This window comes from Piliocolobus tephrosceles, chromosome 6 (assembly GCF_002776525.5).
Source record: "Piliocolobus tephrosceles isolate RC106 chromosome 6, ASM277652v3, whole genome shotgun sequence".
Taxonomy (NCBI): domain Eukaryota; kingdom Metazoa; phylum Chordata; class Mammalia; order Primates; family Cercopithecidae; genus Piliocolobus; species Piliocolobus tephrosceles.
The window spans coordinates 73,580,799-73,599,569 of record NC_045439.1 but is presented as its reverse complement, the minus strand read 5'-3'; the positions used below and the strand labels follow the sequence as shown (position 1 = coordinate 73,599,569).

The following is an 18,771-nucleotide window of genomic DNA, read 5'->3' as shown; positions in this document are numbered from 1 at the left end:
CTTCTACTTATATCCCATCCCCGTCTACCACCAGTGAAAACATTAACAATCACACTGCTATAATATAAAACCACAGACTATCCATTTTCTACGTAGCATCGGTGATTAAGACCTCATTTCCCATCTAACTGAGGACATAGATAAAGTATCTTATCTGGAGTCACTTCCTCAGTGCTCCCTTGCTATCAATTTTCTTAGGTCACATTCCCAGGGAAGTAGGCTATAAGACAGAGAAATATATGCTGAACTTCTTTTGGATTAGGTAGAAGGAAAAGCTGAGCTGCAATGCATTTGCAATAAAGTCTTCGACTAGTCTCACAGGAAACTCTGATGTCAATATGGTCCCTGTATTAAAGCAAGGGGTTCAAGCAATTGAACCCCAACATCCATTAGTCATTGGATGTATAAAGCAGCAGAAGAGAGAGAACGAGCACTTGACCATGAACCTCTCTCAGGGAGTGACTCAACTATGACCTCTTGGCAGCCAACATAACATTTTTGAAAGTCGAAGGGATGAGTGACTTAGTCCTGAAGGGGGTATCTGTACGGCACATTATGGCTGTGCCACATCATGTATTTCCATTCATTCTGAGAGAAGTTGAGGATGGGAGGGTGGAATACAAATATTATGGTTGGCATTACATTGACTTGAGTATTGGGGATATTCAGAAAGTGTATGCATTGTGGGATACCCCTTGCATGTCCTTCTTCTTCCAAAGGCACCAAAGTTTACTCAGAGGATATTCTAATTGTTGTTGTTGTTGTGTTTTTAAAATCTGCAGTGTTTTAGAAAATAGCAGATTGTGGTACCACGATCTGTGGTGTCAACGATAGTCTTTCTAATTTCCCACAACATTCTTCTGGGTCTTTGCTTTGTAGCTATAGTCAAGGCCTCAATAATGGTCTAGACTATGTCAGGGCACAAACACAGGTATAATTGGAGTCCTATTCTTAATGTAGTTTTATTGAAGAGATAGTTTACCTTCCTTTGTGAGAAGGAACTTTTGATGGAAAGACATTGTATATTTTTACCCCTGTGGTTATTATAGGTATAAAAAATTTCATATTACCTTCTTAATTTCTTTCTATTATTTCAATTACACCAATACTTGGACTTGCTGTAGATCAAGTTATTAACTTTAACTTTTGTGATTATTTATTCTCAGAGCTTGTCGATACTAAGCATGTTTTAGTTTTAAACAGAAGAGACTTTACATGTATAATTTGGTATTCCACAATAAGAATAGCATATTTTTAAAGAACTGAACTTGATATTTAAATTCCTTATTGGTGGCTGATAATACCTATAATTATATGGAATGTACTCTATCTTTGCAGAAAAATTTAAAAGATGTCTTGCTATTAGGTATTTTGAAATAATTTCTTTATGGATTTACTTAAAAAGTACCTTAAGATATAGGAAAATGAAATTGCAGCTCTCTTTAGTGTGATGCTAATTTAAATTTTAATTATAAATGCCACACCCATTTCACTTGAGTACCTTGAAGCATAAGTAATGGGCTTTTATGCAAGAATTAGAATCAAATGAAGTTCCATTGTGTGAAGAGAATCACACTAGATCAAATACTCTAAAGGGGAAAAGAGGGGAGGAGTCTAATTCTGTAAACATCTATATCTAGTCTGTTTTCTCCCAGTGCAACGTTCATTAAAACTTAAAATTCTTACTTTTACTACAAAAGAAGGATGCATTTAGAGTTTTGCACAATTAGTGAAGGGAGAACCGCTTGTCAGCCATGTCAATAGTCAAGTGTAAATATGTGTGGTGAGGATTAATTGAATTTGTTTTTTAATATGTATAGTACAGTATCTGAAATATTACAGAACCTACATAAAAATGTTTAATATTTTTAAAATAAAAAAACAAGATAATAACCTCAAGGGAACACTGATGAGGGCCTGAGCTAAGGTGGTAGCTCTGGGAATGGAAAGGAGGTAGGAGGTATGGGAATGAGAGAAATTGTAAAGTTAGAAACTGGTTAGAGATGTGTGACCAAAAAAATGGAAGAATGAAGGGTGAACCTGGATGTCCAGTCTGTATAATTAGGAGAATATTGCTTTTGTATATAAATATTCTATGAGAAACTGAGGGAATATTATAGTTAATGAATGAAGATAAATTTGAAAATATAGAATTTGAGATGTTAGTGGTTATATAGACCCAACTAGTCAACAAACAAACAAACAGGAATTAGTGCAAAGAATAGAAGACAGATGCAGACATATTGATTTGGTAGTTAGAAGAACAGGGAAGAAAAGTCTGAAAAGAGGAGAGGGGCCGGTAAAGGACTTTGTTAGGGCTTCTTTGTAAAGAAGGAAATCTACTTAAATCGGTATCTTAATACCCTTCAGATAAAACTCCCAGTAGCCCCAGTCTTCAACCTAGAAATCAATCAGAAAAAAAGGCAGCCCTCTCTCTGTGGCCTTCTGGTCTCTTATTTCCACTCTTGTTCCTCTTGTCTGCATTATTTTTTCCCCCAAAAAACGTTTTCTCTGTTCAAATTTTACAAGGTTTATACTTGACTACTTAAGTAAAAACTTTGTCACTTTCTTGTTGAAATGCCTACAAAGGCCTGATGAAAGACTTCATGTTCTCTCTCAAGTTCCCAAGAGAGAAACTTTCTGGATGAGTCTTAATCATCTGACCACCCAGACAGAAGTAGCTGTGGTCAGAGAGAGGCTCCAGCAGGTCACATTGTCATGGAAGTAAATAGACTGATTTAAAGAACACCAAGTAGTTAATGGTTTCAGATGCAGTGATAGGTTGGAGAAGATTAAGGTTTTACACAAATACTTTTTATGCCCAATAAAAGAGAAATTTCAGTAGAGTACTGAGGCTGGAACTGGATGGTGAGAGGTTGGAGATGAATGGACTCATGGAGAAGTAGAGAGAAATGTTTCCATGATGCTTTTCAAGAGTTAGGTGGGAGGTGCAATACCCGGAGGAGGCAACACCATGGAAGGATGGCTGAAGGCTGTTGTTCATTTATTTGTTTGTTTTTTATTTATAACATGGAAGATGTGAATAGGCTTATTGTTTTGGTTGGATGGACCCAGTAGAGAGAAAGAGACTGAAAATGTGAGCAAAAGGAAAGATAACAGTCCTAGAGGTGGTGAGAAGTGATTCCATTAAGGGAACAGGAGGAGATGTGATCCTTGGGAAGGAAGAATTCTTGTATATTAGAGACGTACAGCAAACATACAGTACTGAAACAAGTATGTTTTTGAATACTTATTGTAGTTTTGTTCCAATTGTATGACAGTGAAGCCTTGGACAACTTCAGTTAATCTTTAATCAAGAAGACATTTCTGTATCAGCTAGAGGATTTCCAAGCAGGTTTGAGAAGTGAGGCCTGGTCTTGGTGGTGAGGATTAATGTCGAAAGAACCTTTTGTTTCTTCAACACGCTACTTAGGCCCTTATGTATTTGATTGCAGAGATGAACCACTTTTCATATATTTGTATTTTATTATTTACATATTTTTATTGGAGTATGATTTACAGTGAAGTGTATATATTTTAAGCTTACAATTAAAAGAATTTTAAAAAATGAAAACACTTAACCACACTAAGATATAGACCATTTCTATCACCCTAAAAAGCTTTCTCATATCCCCTTCAAGTCAATCTCCACTCTTCATAGCCAACAGTGTTTCAGACTTTGAGTATCATAAATTATTCTTGCTTTGAACTTAATATACATGAAATCATACAGTATGTACTCTTTTGTGTCTGGTTTATTTTGCTTAGCATAATGTTTATGAATGTCACATGCAGTAGTGGTTCATTATTCCAATATACCATAATTTGTGTATTCATTCTCCTGATGGATTTTTTTTCAATTTTTGGCTAGTATGAAAAAAGCTATCAGAAAAAAATCTTATACACATTTGTTTGGGAAAATATGTTTATTTCTCATTGGGTGTACTTAAGAATAAAGTTACTGAATCACAGGGTGCATGTAGGCTTAACTTTGTAAGAAACTAGCCATTCCTAAGTTGATTTTATTTTACATCGTCCTCTGCAATGTGTAAAAGTTCCAGTTGCTCCACATCCCTTCCATCATTTTGGTATAACCAGTCTTTAGAAATTTCAGCCATTTTCAAGTGTATGAAATGGTATCTCATTTTGATTTGTTATTTGTATTTTCCTTATATTTAATGCTGTAGAGTACAGTTTTATGTGCTTATTCGTCATTTGAATACCTTCCTTGGTGAAGTGTTTATTCAAGTCTTTTGACCGTTTTTGTTTATATTGTATTTTTATTGCTGATTTTTTGGATTGGTATGTGTGCATGCATGTGAGTGTGATACAAATCAGAAGTGTGCATTGCGAAGTCAATCTGTGACTTGCCTTCTTATTTTGTTAATGGTTTTCAAAGAACACAAGTTTTTAATTTCGATGAATTCCCAGTTACCAATTTCTGTTTTATATTTAGTGCTTATTTATACTTCTAAGAAATTTTTCTCTACCTCAAGTTTGCGTTAACATTCTTTTATATGTTCTACTTGCAGCATTACAGTTTTAGTTCAGCTGAAATTAATTCTGTATGCAGTATTACTTTTCTCACATTTATAAAATTGTTCCAGGATCATTTATTGAAAATATACTAATTGAAATTTTTTGTACCTTTGTAAAAACTAAAGTTATCTATACACATGTGTCTATTTCTGGACTTTCTACTATTCCAATTATTTCTTTTCTCTAGCTGTATCAGTATCACTACTACTGCAGCTGTTGGTAAATTTTGAAATTAGGCAGTGTTAATCCTCCAATATTGTTTTATTTTATTTTATTATTATATTTTCATTTTGACACTGTTTCACTCTGTTGCCCAGGCTGCAGTGAATCGGCACAATGTCGGCTCACTGCAACCTGCACCAGCCAGGCCCAAGCTATCCTCCCACCTCGGCCTCCCTAGTAGCTGGTACTACAGCTGTGTGCCACCATGACCAGCTAATATTTGTGTTCTTTGTAGAGACAAAGTTTCATTATGTTGCCCAGGCTGGTCTAGAATTCCTGGGCTTAAGTGATCTTCTTACCTTGGCCTCCCAAAGTGCTAGGATTACAGGCGTGAGCCACCACTCCTGGCCCAATCTTGTTATTTTTATAGAGTGTTTTAAGTATTCTAGAATCTTTCCATTTCCATATACATTTTAGCATTTTATTTCCAAATTCTCAAAAACAGATATGCTGGGATTTTGTTGGGGTCTATTAAATCTATAGATCACTTTGGAGAGAATTGATATATTAACAATGAATTTTTCAACTTATGATCATATATTATCTCTTTAATTATTCTTTAATTTCTTTCAGCAATATTTGTAGTATTCAAGAAAATATTTTGGTAAATTTATTTCTAAAAATTTTATGATTTTGATGTTATAATTGATTGTTTATCTCATTTTTCAATTTTTTACTGATAGTAGTGAGAAACATAATTTATCTATCTATATTGAGCTTATGTTCTGTGAGCTTGCTGAATTTAGTTTTCAGCTTTTATACTTATTTTGAAGATTCCTTAAGATTTTCACATAAATACTCATGTCAACTGTGGAAAAAGGCAATTTATTTTTTTTCCTTTCTAATACTTTTGATTTCATTGTTTTGCCTTTTTGACCTATCTAAATCCTCCAATTCAATGTTAAATACAGGTGATGAGAGTGGATATACCAAGCTTAATCCCTAAGAGAAAGCATTAAATATTTTGCCTTCAATTACAAGCTCATATGTAGATTTTATTAGATTTATGATGTTTTCTTCTATTTTGCTAAGAAATTTATTTTTTTTGTGACACAAATGGGTGTTGAATTTTGTTAAGTGGCTTTTTTTTCTTTACATGTATGCAGGTAATTTTATTCTATTGCTCTCCCTTTCTTATTTTTTAATGTGTTCAATTGCATGACTGATTTTCAAAAATTAAATCAGCCTTACATTCCTGGAATAATGATACTTGATCGTGATCTATTAATCTTTTTACACATTTCTAGATTTTATTTGCTAATATTTTGTTAAATATTTTTCATCTACATTCATGAGGGATGGTAATCTGAATTTTTTCTTCTCTTGTAATATTTTTGTCAAGTTTTGAAATCATGGTTTTGTGGCCAAATAAAGTAATTGGACAGTGTTCCTTCCTCTTTTCTGAAACAGTTTGTTTAAAATTAACATATTTTTCCTTAAATGTTTGCTAGAATCCTCTAGTTTAAAAATTCTGCCTGCAGCTTTCTTTATGGAAGATATTTGATTACATATGTATATGCAAGATATCTATATATATATAAATCTATTCTCTCATACATACAAAATATATATAAGATATATATACATAGAGAAAAATTCTTCCTTAGTTTTTATAATATATGGTTTTGAAGGAATTGATGTATTTTATCCATTACTGAATTTATTGACATAAAGTTTGTATAATATTCTCATTGTCCGTTTAATATCTGTATGATTTGTACTCATATTCTGTCTTTCAGTTCTGATATTGGTAATTTGTGTTTCTTATTTTCTTCATCAATTTTTATTACCTAATTATTAACTTCTGGGTTTTTGTCATTGACTTCTTCTCTTATTTTTGTTATTTTTTTCATTCCACTTGCTATGTATTTAATTTGCTCTTTTTTTTTTTTTTTGCTAGATTCTAAAGGTGAAATTTAGATGATAGGTTCTTAGATTATTTACAGCTATAAATTCATTTTTAAGCACTGCCTTTAGCTGTGTCCCATACATTTTGGTATGTTGTTTTCTAAATTATTCAGTATTTCAGTTTTTGGGGGGATTTATTTTTTGACACATGAATTATTTAGAAGAATGTTGTTTAACTTTAAAAGATAGCTGTGGAAATGGAGTGTTTATAGATATTTCATTCTTATTGTTTTTAAAATGTCTTTTATTATGGTAATGATATGTGCTCTGTAAGATGTCAGTCTTTTGAAATATTTGAGGCTTATTTCAAGGACCAGTATGTGGTCTGTTTTCGTTAGTGAGCTCTGTGCATATGAATAAAGCATATCTCTTCTACAGTTTTTGTATGTAATGACTATGATATTTTAACAGAAAAATTAGATGACTTCCATATTTTTGTTACTTCAAAGACAGCTAAATTGCTTGAGACAAGCAATTCTGAGGGAGAAGTTATAAGTTAGAATGGAGTATGCCTCCTAAAATAGAGTCTTAAAGAATGATTCAAAGACTTCAAGAAATGTCATACAGATATCAGAGTCAAGAAGAGCATCAGGTTATAATAAAAAGAGTCAATTTCCATACGCCAGGACTACTGGATTTTAGTTTTGTGCCCTTAAGCAAGTCAACTAACCTCTCCAAACTTTGATCTACTGAAGATAATGACACCTCCCTCCATGGCTAAGCATTCTAACTATTCTTAGAATCAAGCCACAGAATATATATGAACATGTTTTGAAAGCTAAGTCAAACGAAAATGCAGGTGGTGATATTATTATACCATCACATAGCATAAATCTATAGCTAATTTTAGTCAAATCTAAGACTGAAACCAATTTTAGATGATCTATCAAGTGGTTTTAACATTGCTAAAATTTCATAAGTCAGCCTCTTGTTCTTCACAGAGGTCTTAGAAAACCACATGAGAAATCAGTCTGAAATTGCCACTAATTACTAAACCCAGTGTATTGCTTTTAAGGATGTTCTTTTGGCATTAGAGTGAATTTATGGACAGATCAAACATAATAAAACTGAGCAAAATGGTCTAGCAACACCTAATCATATTTAAAGAACACTTTGTGAACAGATATTTTTTGGACACTCAAGGTGCATTGCTCTTTAGACTTCATAAATCAGACATGCAGACATCTAATCAATGTACCAACATCCCAGCAATATTGCCAGTTTCTTCTTATACATATATTTAATGTAATTTTAGCAAAGGACATATTTTTGGCCAAAATACTTCATTTTGTAGGCAACTCTTACAGAAATAAAAAAAAATTTTCTTAGTTTGAAGCTTATTCTTTCATAATGTGTGATAATTTTTACATCTTAGGAGGGTAATAGATTTGTATTAAGGACAAGATAACTCTTTTCCTCTTCCACCCTACTAACATTTAGGTCAAGTTCTATTTATAGCTGAGCAGGTTAGTGACAGTTCATGACAGGTTTTGATAAATTTATTACTTTTTTCCAATGAAAAGTCATTAAATGGCTATTAAAAATCAGACACCCTGGTACATTGCTTTGGGGAAATTAATGCAAAAACGAGGGATTATATTGCCTCATGTTAGATCCTATAAAATATGTCATACAGTATAGTAAGGGTGTTTTTGTGCATTGGAGAAGGTATCTATGATGATCAAATGAACCTGTGACACAGACGGAGGAGTGCATTAACTCCTGTCTGGGAATTAAACATGCTTTTAACTACATGTAACGCTATAGATTTTTATCTTCCTCACAAACTTTCAAAATTAGTGTGAAATTTACTATACCTTAAAAAATAGACTAATGCAACGAGCAACTTGCATTAGTCTAAATGAACCCCAAAGAGGGTCTGTGTCACTGTGGTGATTTCTTGGCTGCCTTGCCGTCAGAAAACGAGTAAGGGTAGAGGAAAGGTCTCCTCATATGGGAATCGTATTATTTAATAATAATGTTAACATTTTTAGTACTTCTGATGTTATGGGCACTTCTCTAATGATTTCTTATTAATCATTATAGCAATATGAGGAAGTTGGTACCATTATCTTATTTGTTAAATGAGGAAACTGAGAAACACAGAGATTAAACAGTTTGCTCAATATACTCAGTGGGGGCATGGCAGAGCCATGATCTAAAGTAGTCAGTCTGACTTAAGTCTCCTCTCTATACCTTCCCCCACCCACAGGGGATGATAGAGCTCAGGCGGGCACCAAATGACACACATGACTCCGTCCCATTAAGGATGGAAATGCTCCTTGATTTAATTGATGTTTTCCCGCTTGAACAGTATGATGTAGTATGGTTTGGTAACCATACAGAAATTATTCAAATCAGCCGGGCGCGATGGCTCAGGCCTGTAATCCCAACACTTTGGGAGGCCGAGGCGGTCGGACCACGAAGTCAGGAGTTTGAGACCATCCTAACTAACACAAGGAAACCCCGTCTCTACTAAAAATACAAAAATATTGGCCAGGCGTCGTAGCAGGCGCCTGTAGTCCCAGCTACTCAGGAGGCCGAGGCAGGAGAATGGCGTGAACCCGGGAGGCAGGGCTTGCAGTGAGCCAAGATTACGCCACTGCACTCCAGCCTGGGCGGCAGAGTAAGACTCTGTCTCAAAAAAAACAAAACAAAACAAAACAAAAAAAAATTATTGAAATTCTAACTGTATGTTTGAGTAAGTCGCTTAGAAGCTCTGAGTCTAGCTTTTTTTTTTTCTCAGTCTTTAAAATGAGAGTAATATTTTACCTTGTGTGGTTGTTTTCAAGATACAGATTAATCCTTTTAACAAATAAGAGACAGAATAGACCTTAGGAAACACAGAGGAGCAGGTAATTTGTTTAAACAGGAATATGGGCTCCTTGCTTTGGTATAGGACACTCGGGTGGTAATGTGTCAAACGTGGTGGGACAGAAGAGGTGAGAAACATTTCAGCTAATGGAAGCTTTTGCTCTAGAATAGCAGTGGTCCTCAATGGCCTTCCTTTATACAACTTGACTCTCCATCAATAATTCTAACAAATGTCAAAATTGCTCACAGGATTTACTTTCAGAAATCTCTTTTAATCTCAAACAGTTTCCAATTCCAGAAAATTACAGACATTGAGTATAGAGAATCAAGGTAAAAGTCTAATTATTTAAGGATGGAGTTAGATTGCCCTATCAAAGAATGTTGGGCACAGTGGGAAGGTGCCAAACCCTTGTATGTGATTGCTGTAGAGGAAAGGCAGCACGGCACAGAGGAAAGAATAGTGAAGTCGGGGTAGGAAGCCTGCGTTTTTGTTCCAGCTCTGCTGTATGAACTAAGGCAAGTGTTTTGACCTTCCTAGCTTTCCTTTTCATGCTGTGTACAATTTGAGGATCAGTGCTGTTCAAACTGTGCTCCCCAACCTCAACGACTCTGTAGAGGGTTTCTGTAGGCCCCAATTTTTGTGGAAACAGTGAAGTGGGACTCTAGCCCTGCTGCCTTAATTCAGCTAAAGGAGTTCTGCTTTTTCAATCATATTGAGTTTCAACATCTGATTTTGTTGGGAAAAAAGTGGGAGGGGGCTTGTTTCTGAGGATAAAAATCAAAACAAAACAATACCTTGTAATAAAAAACTCAGCTTTGAAATGTTACAATTCTAAGTTGCCTCTCTGTAAGCCAGGGTACTTGTACTCTGCTCTCTGTGCTTGTGATTAGGAAGATGTTGCAAAGATTGAAAAAGCAATAGTGTTTATCATCATGTAGCTGGGAACAGGGTTGGGCCACGCCAAGATAGTAAATGGGCACAGCTTATTCAAGGTTCCTCAGTATCTCACTTCTGGAATATCCTCTTACCTGTCCCCTTTGAAGGTGGACTCTTCCCATTCTTAGACTTTAACTTTTTTTAATTGTTGTGGGTGAATAGTAGGTGTATATATTTATGGGGTACCTGAGATATTTTGATACAGACATGCAACGTGTAATAATCACAATGAATAGGGTATCCATCCCCTCAAGCATTTATCCTTAGTGTTACAAACAGTCCAGTTACACTCATTTAGTATTTTAAAATGTACAATTAAACTTTTACTGACTATAGTCACCCTAGTGTGCTATCAAATATTAGATTGTATTCATTATTTCTATTTTTTGTACCCATTAAGCATCTCGATCTTCCTTCCACCTCCCCATTACCTTTCCCAACCTCTGGTAACTATCCTTCTACTTTCTATCTTCATGATTTCAGTGGCTTTGATTTCCAGATCCCACAAATAAGTGAGAACATGCAATGTTTGTCTTTCCGCGCCTGACTTATTTCACTTAACTCCAGTTGCATCTATGTTGTTGCAAATGACAAGATCTCATTATTCTTTTTATGGCTGAATAGCACTTTATTATGTATATGTGCCACATTTATTTATCCATTAATCTGTTGAGGGACACTTAGGCTGCTTCCAAATCTTGGCTATTGTGAACAGTACTTCAACAGGCATGGGATTGCAGATATCTCTTCGATATAACGATTTCTTTTCTTTTGAATATATATCCAACATCAGGATTGTGGGATCATATGGTAGCTCTATTTTTAGTTTTTTGAGGAACCTTCAAACCATTCTCCGTAGTGGTTGTAGTAATTTACATTCCCACCAACAGTATACAAGAGCTTCCTTTTCTCAACATCCTCACCAGCATTTGTTATTGCCTGTCTTTGACATAAAAGCCATTTTAACTGGAGTGAGATATCTCAGTGTAGTTTTGAGTTACATTTCTCTGATGATCAATGATATTGAGCACCTTTTCATATGCCTGTCTTCCGTTTGTATGTATTCTTTTGATAAATGTCTCTTCAAGTCTTTTGCCCATTTTTAAATTGGATTATTAGATGTTCTTCTTGTAGAGTTGTTTGAGCTCCTTATATATTCTGGTTATTAATCTCTTGTCAGATGGGTAGTTTGCAAATATTTTCTCTCATTCTCTGGGTTGTCTCTTCACTTTGTTGGTTGTTTCCTTCGCTGTGCAGAAGCTTTTTAACTTGATGTGACCCCATTTATCCATGTTTACTTTGGTCACCTGTGCTTCTGTGACTCAGGCTTTTTAATGTTCTCTCCACTCTCCCTCCAAATCCTGAGGGATATCCTGATAAACCATTTATACCAAAGTACAATGTGCCTGATAAGCCTTAAAACCTAGGGGCCCAGTGGTGAGACTTGAATTTCAACAAAGACCAACATTTTAAACAAAAGAAATAAAGCTCTAATAATAAAAACTAGTATAGATTATTCTTGAGTAGGGGAGTTCTTCAAACATACTACATAGGTCACCACCTGTTTCCCTAAGATCTATCCTCCTGGGCATAGTAGTATACCATAGTGTTTATGAGAAAGGACTCTAAAACCAGTCACATTGGTTGCAATGCTGGCTGTATCACTTCCAAGCTATGTGGCTTTGGGCTAGATACTCAGGCTGTCATATTTTTCATCTGTAAAATGAGGATTCATAACAGTATCTACTGCAAGTTTACTATCAAACATTAATATAATCTATAAAAAGCACTCAAGACAATGCCTCGCATATAATAGACATTAAAAATGGAAAAACATGTATAAGAGCTATTTGGTAAACAGCTTAGAATAATTAAGGACTAAATGTCATGGTTCGGACTAAATAGACTGTAAGGACTATAATGAAAAGAAAAGATGACAAGTTAAATAACTTTTGTGGAAAAGATGAGTCTTGATTTCTCATTTGAATGCTTTGGAACAGAATAGGTGGAGGACATTCTAGACAGAGTGAAGAACAAGAATAAAACAATGGAAGAATACACGTGTGCATCCATGGTACCATGAAGTGGCCTAGAGCAGAAGGTGCACAATCATTCATGGGGAGAAGGAGGAGAAGAAAATGATATTTAAGAGAAATTAGATGGAAATCAGTCAGTGGAAAGGTTTGAAATAGTGGAGAATGTTACTTTAGGGGACCAGTAAGCTATTATAGTATTCTATGACTTACGTAAGGAGAATGTAAATTACGATAGTGAAATAATTTTAGAGTTAGGTGATTTGGGCAACTACTTTAGCATCTCTGAGGCTCAGCATTCCTGATCATAAACTGAGATACTATACTTATAAGATTACCATGAAGATTATTTGAGATAAGCCACACAAAAGGACTTTGTAGATCCTAAGTGCTATGGAAATATTAGTACTGAGTGCCATTGTTTACTCTTAAACAAAAGTAGCAGCAATGGGAATGAATACAGAATGTATGTGGGTTTTAGTTGGGTGAAGAAATTCACAAAATAAATGATTAGCTAAAATTAAAGAGGATGCTTGAGTCATTTGACTTTTATTCTTGGGGGAAAGTGGTCTTTCTGTTTATTTTTATTTTTTTAATAGTATATTACCTTAGAAAAAACCTTTTAATCACTTTCTGACGTGATCATTTTTGTTGAAATATTTTAATATACATTGGTTTATTGCTTTTGCCTTAAAGTAAGGCAAAAAACTAACAGTTCCCCCAAACATTATTTAATGTGTTACTGTGTTCCAGCAATTCTCATTGTCAGAGTCATCCCTGTGACCATCAGTCACATTACATACACATCCTTTTACTCCTTCATGTGGAAAGGATATATAAAGCAGGTATAAATCTGCATTGACCTGATAAAGACATTCTAGAGGATGCTTTTTAAAATTTTATCTTTAATTTCAACTTATTTGCTCATCATCTGCCTTGTCCCAACTTGTTCCACCTCGACCTGCTCCCCCTTCAATCCTGGTGGCTCCTCATATGCTATTGGTGTATCTGGCTTGCCCTTCCATCTCCAGCCACTCTGGTTTTCTTCTTTGCTGTGTTTGGAGGAGTCCGCTTACAAAGTCACTTGGTCAGTGTGCTTCTCAATGCTATTTTCCACAGGAACCCTCTTGCTCAGTTGCACCTTTTCTGTATTTTGTTAGGGTTGCTCCTTCTCTGTTGTGGTGATTCTGCCCTCCTACCTGATGGGAAGCTTCTTTGAGTCAGCTACTTTCCAAATCACCAAGAATTTACTGTTAAACAGATATGTGGTGAACCATATTTATGTATCACCCTTTTATGTATTTTGAAAGAAATTTTTTTAAATCAGCAATTATATTATATGGCATTTGCTGATGAGGTGCTGTTCTATTGAAAAGCAGAGGCTTTTTCCCTATGTTCTTGAGGGAAAATAATTCTAATCGTAACACAGTTCAGGACACATAACAGAAACTTAATGCAAATGAAGGAGCAGTTAAGAGTAAGGTTATTCTATTAGTCTAGGATTAAGCAAATAACAGTAAAGAGAAAGTCAAAAAGTCAAGTGATTCAATAGCAAAGACATGGAATCAACTGAAATGCCCATCGAAAATAGATTGGATAAAGAAAATGTGGTACATATATACCATGGAATATTAAGAAGCCATAAAAAGGAATGAGGTCATGTCCTTTGCAGGGACATGGATGAAGCTGGAAGCTATTATCCTTAGTAAATTAACGCAGGAACAGAAAACCAAACACTGCATCTTCTCACTCATAAGTGGGAACTGTACAATGAGAACACATGGACTCAGGGAGGAGAACAACACACACTGGAACTTGTTGGGGGATGGGTTGGGGGGAGGTAGAGCATTAGGAAAAGTAGCTAAATGCATGCTGGGCTTAATACGTAGGTAATGGGTTGACAGGTGTAGCAAACCAGCATGGCACACGTTTATCTATGTAACAAATCTGCACATCCTGCCCATGTAACCCAGAACTAAAAATAACAAGAAAAGCCAGGTAATAAGCATATTTCTAGACCAAAGACAGGAATACAGATCAGAATCAGGGCCAGTGAGACAAGTGTGGGTCCTGAGGCCAGGACTTGGGGAGGAGAACTCCTTGGGCTGTACCATAAGTGTTCCTGTCCCTTTGTCTTCTTTGTCTGTCTTGAAAGTTAACCTCTAAATATCCAGCTCACCTGAGTATTTAGTACTTTACTGCCTTTAATAAGGAATATAAAGTACTTTAATGCATTTAATAAGGAACATAAAATTGTTTGTTGATCTGAAAATGCTTTAGCTTAATTCTGGTAATGATTTAGCAATAAGTTTTTGACTGTTTAAAAGTTCATTATCTCCTTTAGCCCACTAGGGTATCTAACTTTTAGAGTCATATTAAATAGTTCTCTTAAAATTGAATATGTTAACATATCTGCAAACCATATTTCCCATTAAAAACTAATATTAATTTCAGAGTTTACACACTTCCTGTTCAAATCTGGGGCTTGGAGTCAAGACTATGTTTCATGTTAATTGCGTGACCTTAAGCACGTTTTCAGAAACTCTAAACCTTGAGTCACTTTATCTGGAAAATGAAAATACTTATTTTATACAATTATTGTGAGAACGAAATGAGATAAACTTTAGAAAATTGCATACACAGTGCTTGGTACGTAGTAAATAATAATTGAATGTTATTACGAAGGCTTCCCATAACAACATAGTCTATTGTTTTAATCTCTCTCAAAGATTTTCTTTCCAAAGTCTTAAATCTTATCCCTAAAGCTCATTACTGAAGATAATATATGGTTATATAACTACAGTTAAAATATCTAGAGAGTAAGTTGGAGCTTTGGAATTCAAGTAGTTAAGATAAGATGATGTTATCTTAGCGTTCACCCTCCAGCTACCTCTCATCCACCTTGAGGTTTTCCCTGATTTGAGCCATTTTCCTTTAAAACAAAGAATTTCAGAGAGAGGAGTAGGTATGTGGATTTGTATGGGGTGGGTATAAGGGCTTGTGTCAGTTACCACTGGTAACATTCACTTTACATACAAATGATTGTTTCATAGACTCCAGGACTAGGACCAAACTACCTTTTTACTTTATTTATCGGTGCTGTTTTCGGCTGTATCTCTTTATCTCTTTGAATCTGTTATATCCTCATATAATAGGCATAATGATGCCTTCTTTAAAGAGTTTCTGTGAGGATTACGGAGATAATTTAAGTTTCTGAAACATAACAGGTGATCATTAAATGTCATCTTCCTTTCCTATCTCAGTCACTTGTCTGAAGGAAGTTCCACAGCTGGACTGACCAAATCTTTCCCTAAGGCATCTATGGTTTTATGATGGGATTGTATCACACACACATACAGTAGGAGCTCAGTAACTAGGAAGGTGAGATTTCAACATTACGAAATTGTTGCTGAACCATAGAGATGAAGGTATCTTCCCTTTCACTTCTGACTGCTTCTTTAGAATGTCTCTGTTCTTCCTCTTTCATTCTCCAACCTAGCAGAATTCTTAGGTTGCCCCCCACTATATCATAATTTTCACATCAGATACCACCTGATTAGTCTTCTGTAATTGCTTCTTGAACCTTTTCACTACTCTTCTCAGTACTAGTAATAACTAATATATACTGGGCTTTGCTATCTTCTAGACATTGCTCCAAAAATGTACATGTATTAACTTATTTAAACCTTACAACTATGCTATGAGGAGATGCTATTTCTGTCCCAATATAATTAATGTACAAGATAAAGCAGTAAATGCAGTAGGGAAGTAACTTTCTTCTTCTTCTTTTATTCTTTTTTTTTTTTTTTTTTTTTTTTTTTTGAGAAGGAGTCTCACTCTGTCACCAGGCTAGAGTGCAGTGGCGTGATCTCAGCTCACTGCAACCTCTGCCTCCCGGGTTCAAGCGATTCTCCTGCCTCAGTCTCCCGAACAGCAGAGACTACAGGCATGCACCACCATGCCTGGCTAATTTTTGTATTTTTAGTAGAGATGGAGTTCAAGTGATCTCCTGCCTCAGCCTCCTGAGTAGCTGGGGCTACAGGCACGCACCACCACACCCAGTTAATTTTTGTATTTTTAGTAGACATGGGGTTTCACCATCTTGGCCAGGGTGGTATCGAATTCCTGACCTCATGATCTGCCTGCCTCGGCCTCCCAAGGAAGTAACTTTCTTATGACCACACAGCTAGTGTATCACAGAGTTGGGATTCCAAAGCAGGTAATCTGGATCAAGGGACTGGGCTGAAAGCCAACAACCATTAGTTCCTCCTCCTCAAACAGGACTTCTTAAATTTCAAAACTGTCTACCTTCTGATTCTATTTTGTCAGTCCTCTGCTCCCCATCAGAGGCATCCCTCTCTGGATAATGTGGATGCTTCTCCATCTTTGCACTTGACATGAATGTCTCAGATGCTTCTCTTCTGCTCACACTACTTCTCCTTCTCTGGATTGTGTAAGGCCCAGTGCAGCCACTTTAGGCTTATTGGAACCTATATTGTTTACGTATTAGTTCATGGGTTTCCTACTTTCATTCATTTATATAATCACCTATCTGACAAACAGTATGAGTCTATTATGTATCAAGGAATACAAAAATTTAAAGTTAATTAGAACACAGCTCCTGCTCTTCAAGAGTTTACAGTCAGATGGGAGAGGCAGACATACAGATAAAATATTTCACATAAATAATTATGGTATTTTGAGAGTACATTGCAGGAGCACAGAGGAAGAGGTGCTGTACTCTGAGGACGTCAAATGAGCTGATGTTGGTCCTTGGCTGCGGGTCAAATGTATAGGTATTCTACAGATATTTATGAAAGAGACATGTGAATAGGAAAGGGAAGGGGAAAATAATTGGAAGAAGAAGGAACAGCATGGAAAAAGGCCCTTTAGTGGGGTAAAAATGTGGTAATCAGGGAACTGCTATTACTTCACCATGACTGAGACAGATGTGCTTATGGGAGTGACAGAAAATAAGACTGCTAAAATAGTGTTTCAAGAAGAAAGACTTATATATTTTCAATTTTATCAATTTTAGAAATTTAGGATTTGAAAAAAGAGTCAAATTATCATTAGGAGGACCACGTAGGATACAACTGTCATGGTCCAGATGAGAAATGACAGAGTTCAGAACTAAGGCATGACTATGTCACCTCAGGTATGTACATGGGATGGATGACACATGGTCTAGAATGACTCCTGGGTATATGCTGTCGGCAAGTGGATAATTATGATGACATTATTGAGATTAGTAATTCAGGAAAATTGCTAGGTTCTGGATGGAGTTTAATTTTGGGCAACTAGGTAGAGATACTAAGTGGCTGAAATGTGTGCCAATTCTTCAATAAAGAGTGGCTAGGAGAGAGATGAGCTCCGTTGGAGTGGTTGCTGAAATGGTTTTGGAGTTTAAACAATTTTTACAGATAGTGAGGGCTGGATTATGAATGATATTCTGGTTAGAGAGGATGTAAAAGTTACAGAGGCATGAAAGAGTATGGAGCCCTTAGTGAATAACAGGTTGTTCTCTGTGGTTGTAATACGAGCAAGTGAGTTCGTGGGTGCAACTGTGGACACCTTTTCCTGAGTTTGCATTTAGTGGGCTTCATTTTCCATTGAACTTTCCCACTCAAACGTTTTCTAACAATTATTGCCTAGAACAGTAGCTTTGAACCAGTAATGCCAGTCAGGAAATTTAGATTTGAAAACATCAGAGGCGTTAACAGAATTGCTACTTTGATTTAAACAAAAGGAAGCATTTGTTTCTAAGTTTGGAATACCAAGGATTTTGGATTGAGTGATTGGTAGAAAATTTTATTTGACCAAAATTGGTTTAAAAATAATTTATCTACCCTATTGCAGCTTAACTTTCCAAAGACCTTTCTTCACAAGGAGATGTCACATAGGAGTAAAAAAAAAGCTTTTTAAATTTAACTCAAAAGTAAATTTCTTGACGTTTTTATTAGTAGAAAATAGGTCCTGGTTTGTGTTTGTGAATGAATACCAAATTGTTTCAGAGCAGAAGAGTTATACTCTGATAGTATTTGAAATCCAGAAAGACTTGGGCTTCTTTAGAGTTCATCTCTTTCACTCCATCTTTTCTCCTCCTCTTCTCACTTATGCTCACCTCTCTCTTGTGAAGCTCGGCTCCTGGCCAGAGCATGTATTCCGAAATCTCCTGCAGAGCCCGATTGAAGTGAAATTGGCAGATTTCCAAGTGGAGAGAGCTGATAAAAGAGCAGATTTCTGAGACAATCTGTAGTTTATGATGTGTTCTTTAATGAATTAAATAGATTATCTACCCAAACACATACTGGAATA

At 35.7% G+C, this 18,771-nt stretch overlaps 1 protein-coding gene across 1 annotated transcript in view; it reads left to right on the top strand.

Moving 5' to 3' along the window:
• UNC13C (unc-13 homolog C) overlaps nt 1–18,771 on the top strand; it is a 584,413-nt gene that overhangs the window by 17,724 nt on the left and 547,918 nt on the right. The gene's annotated exons all lie outside the window — the stretch shown is intronic.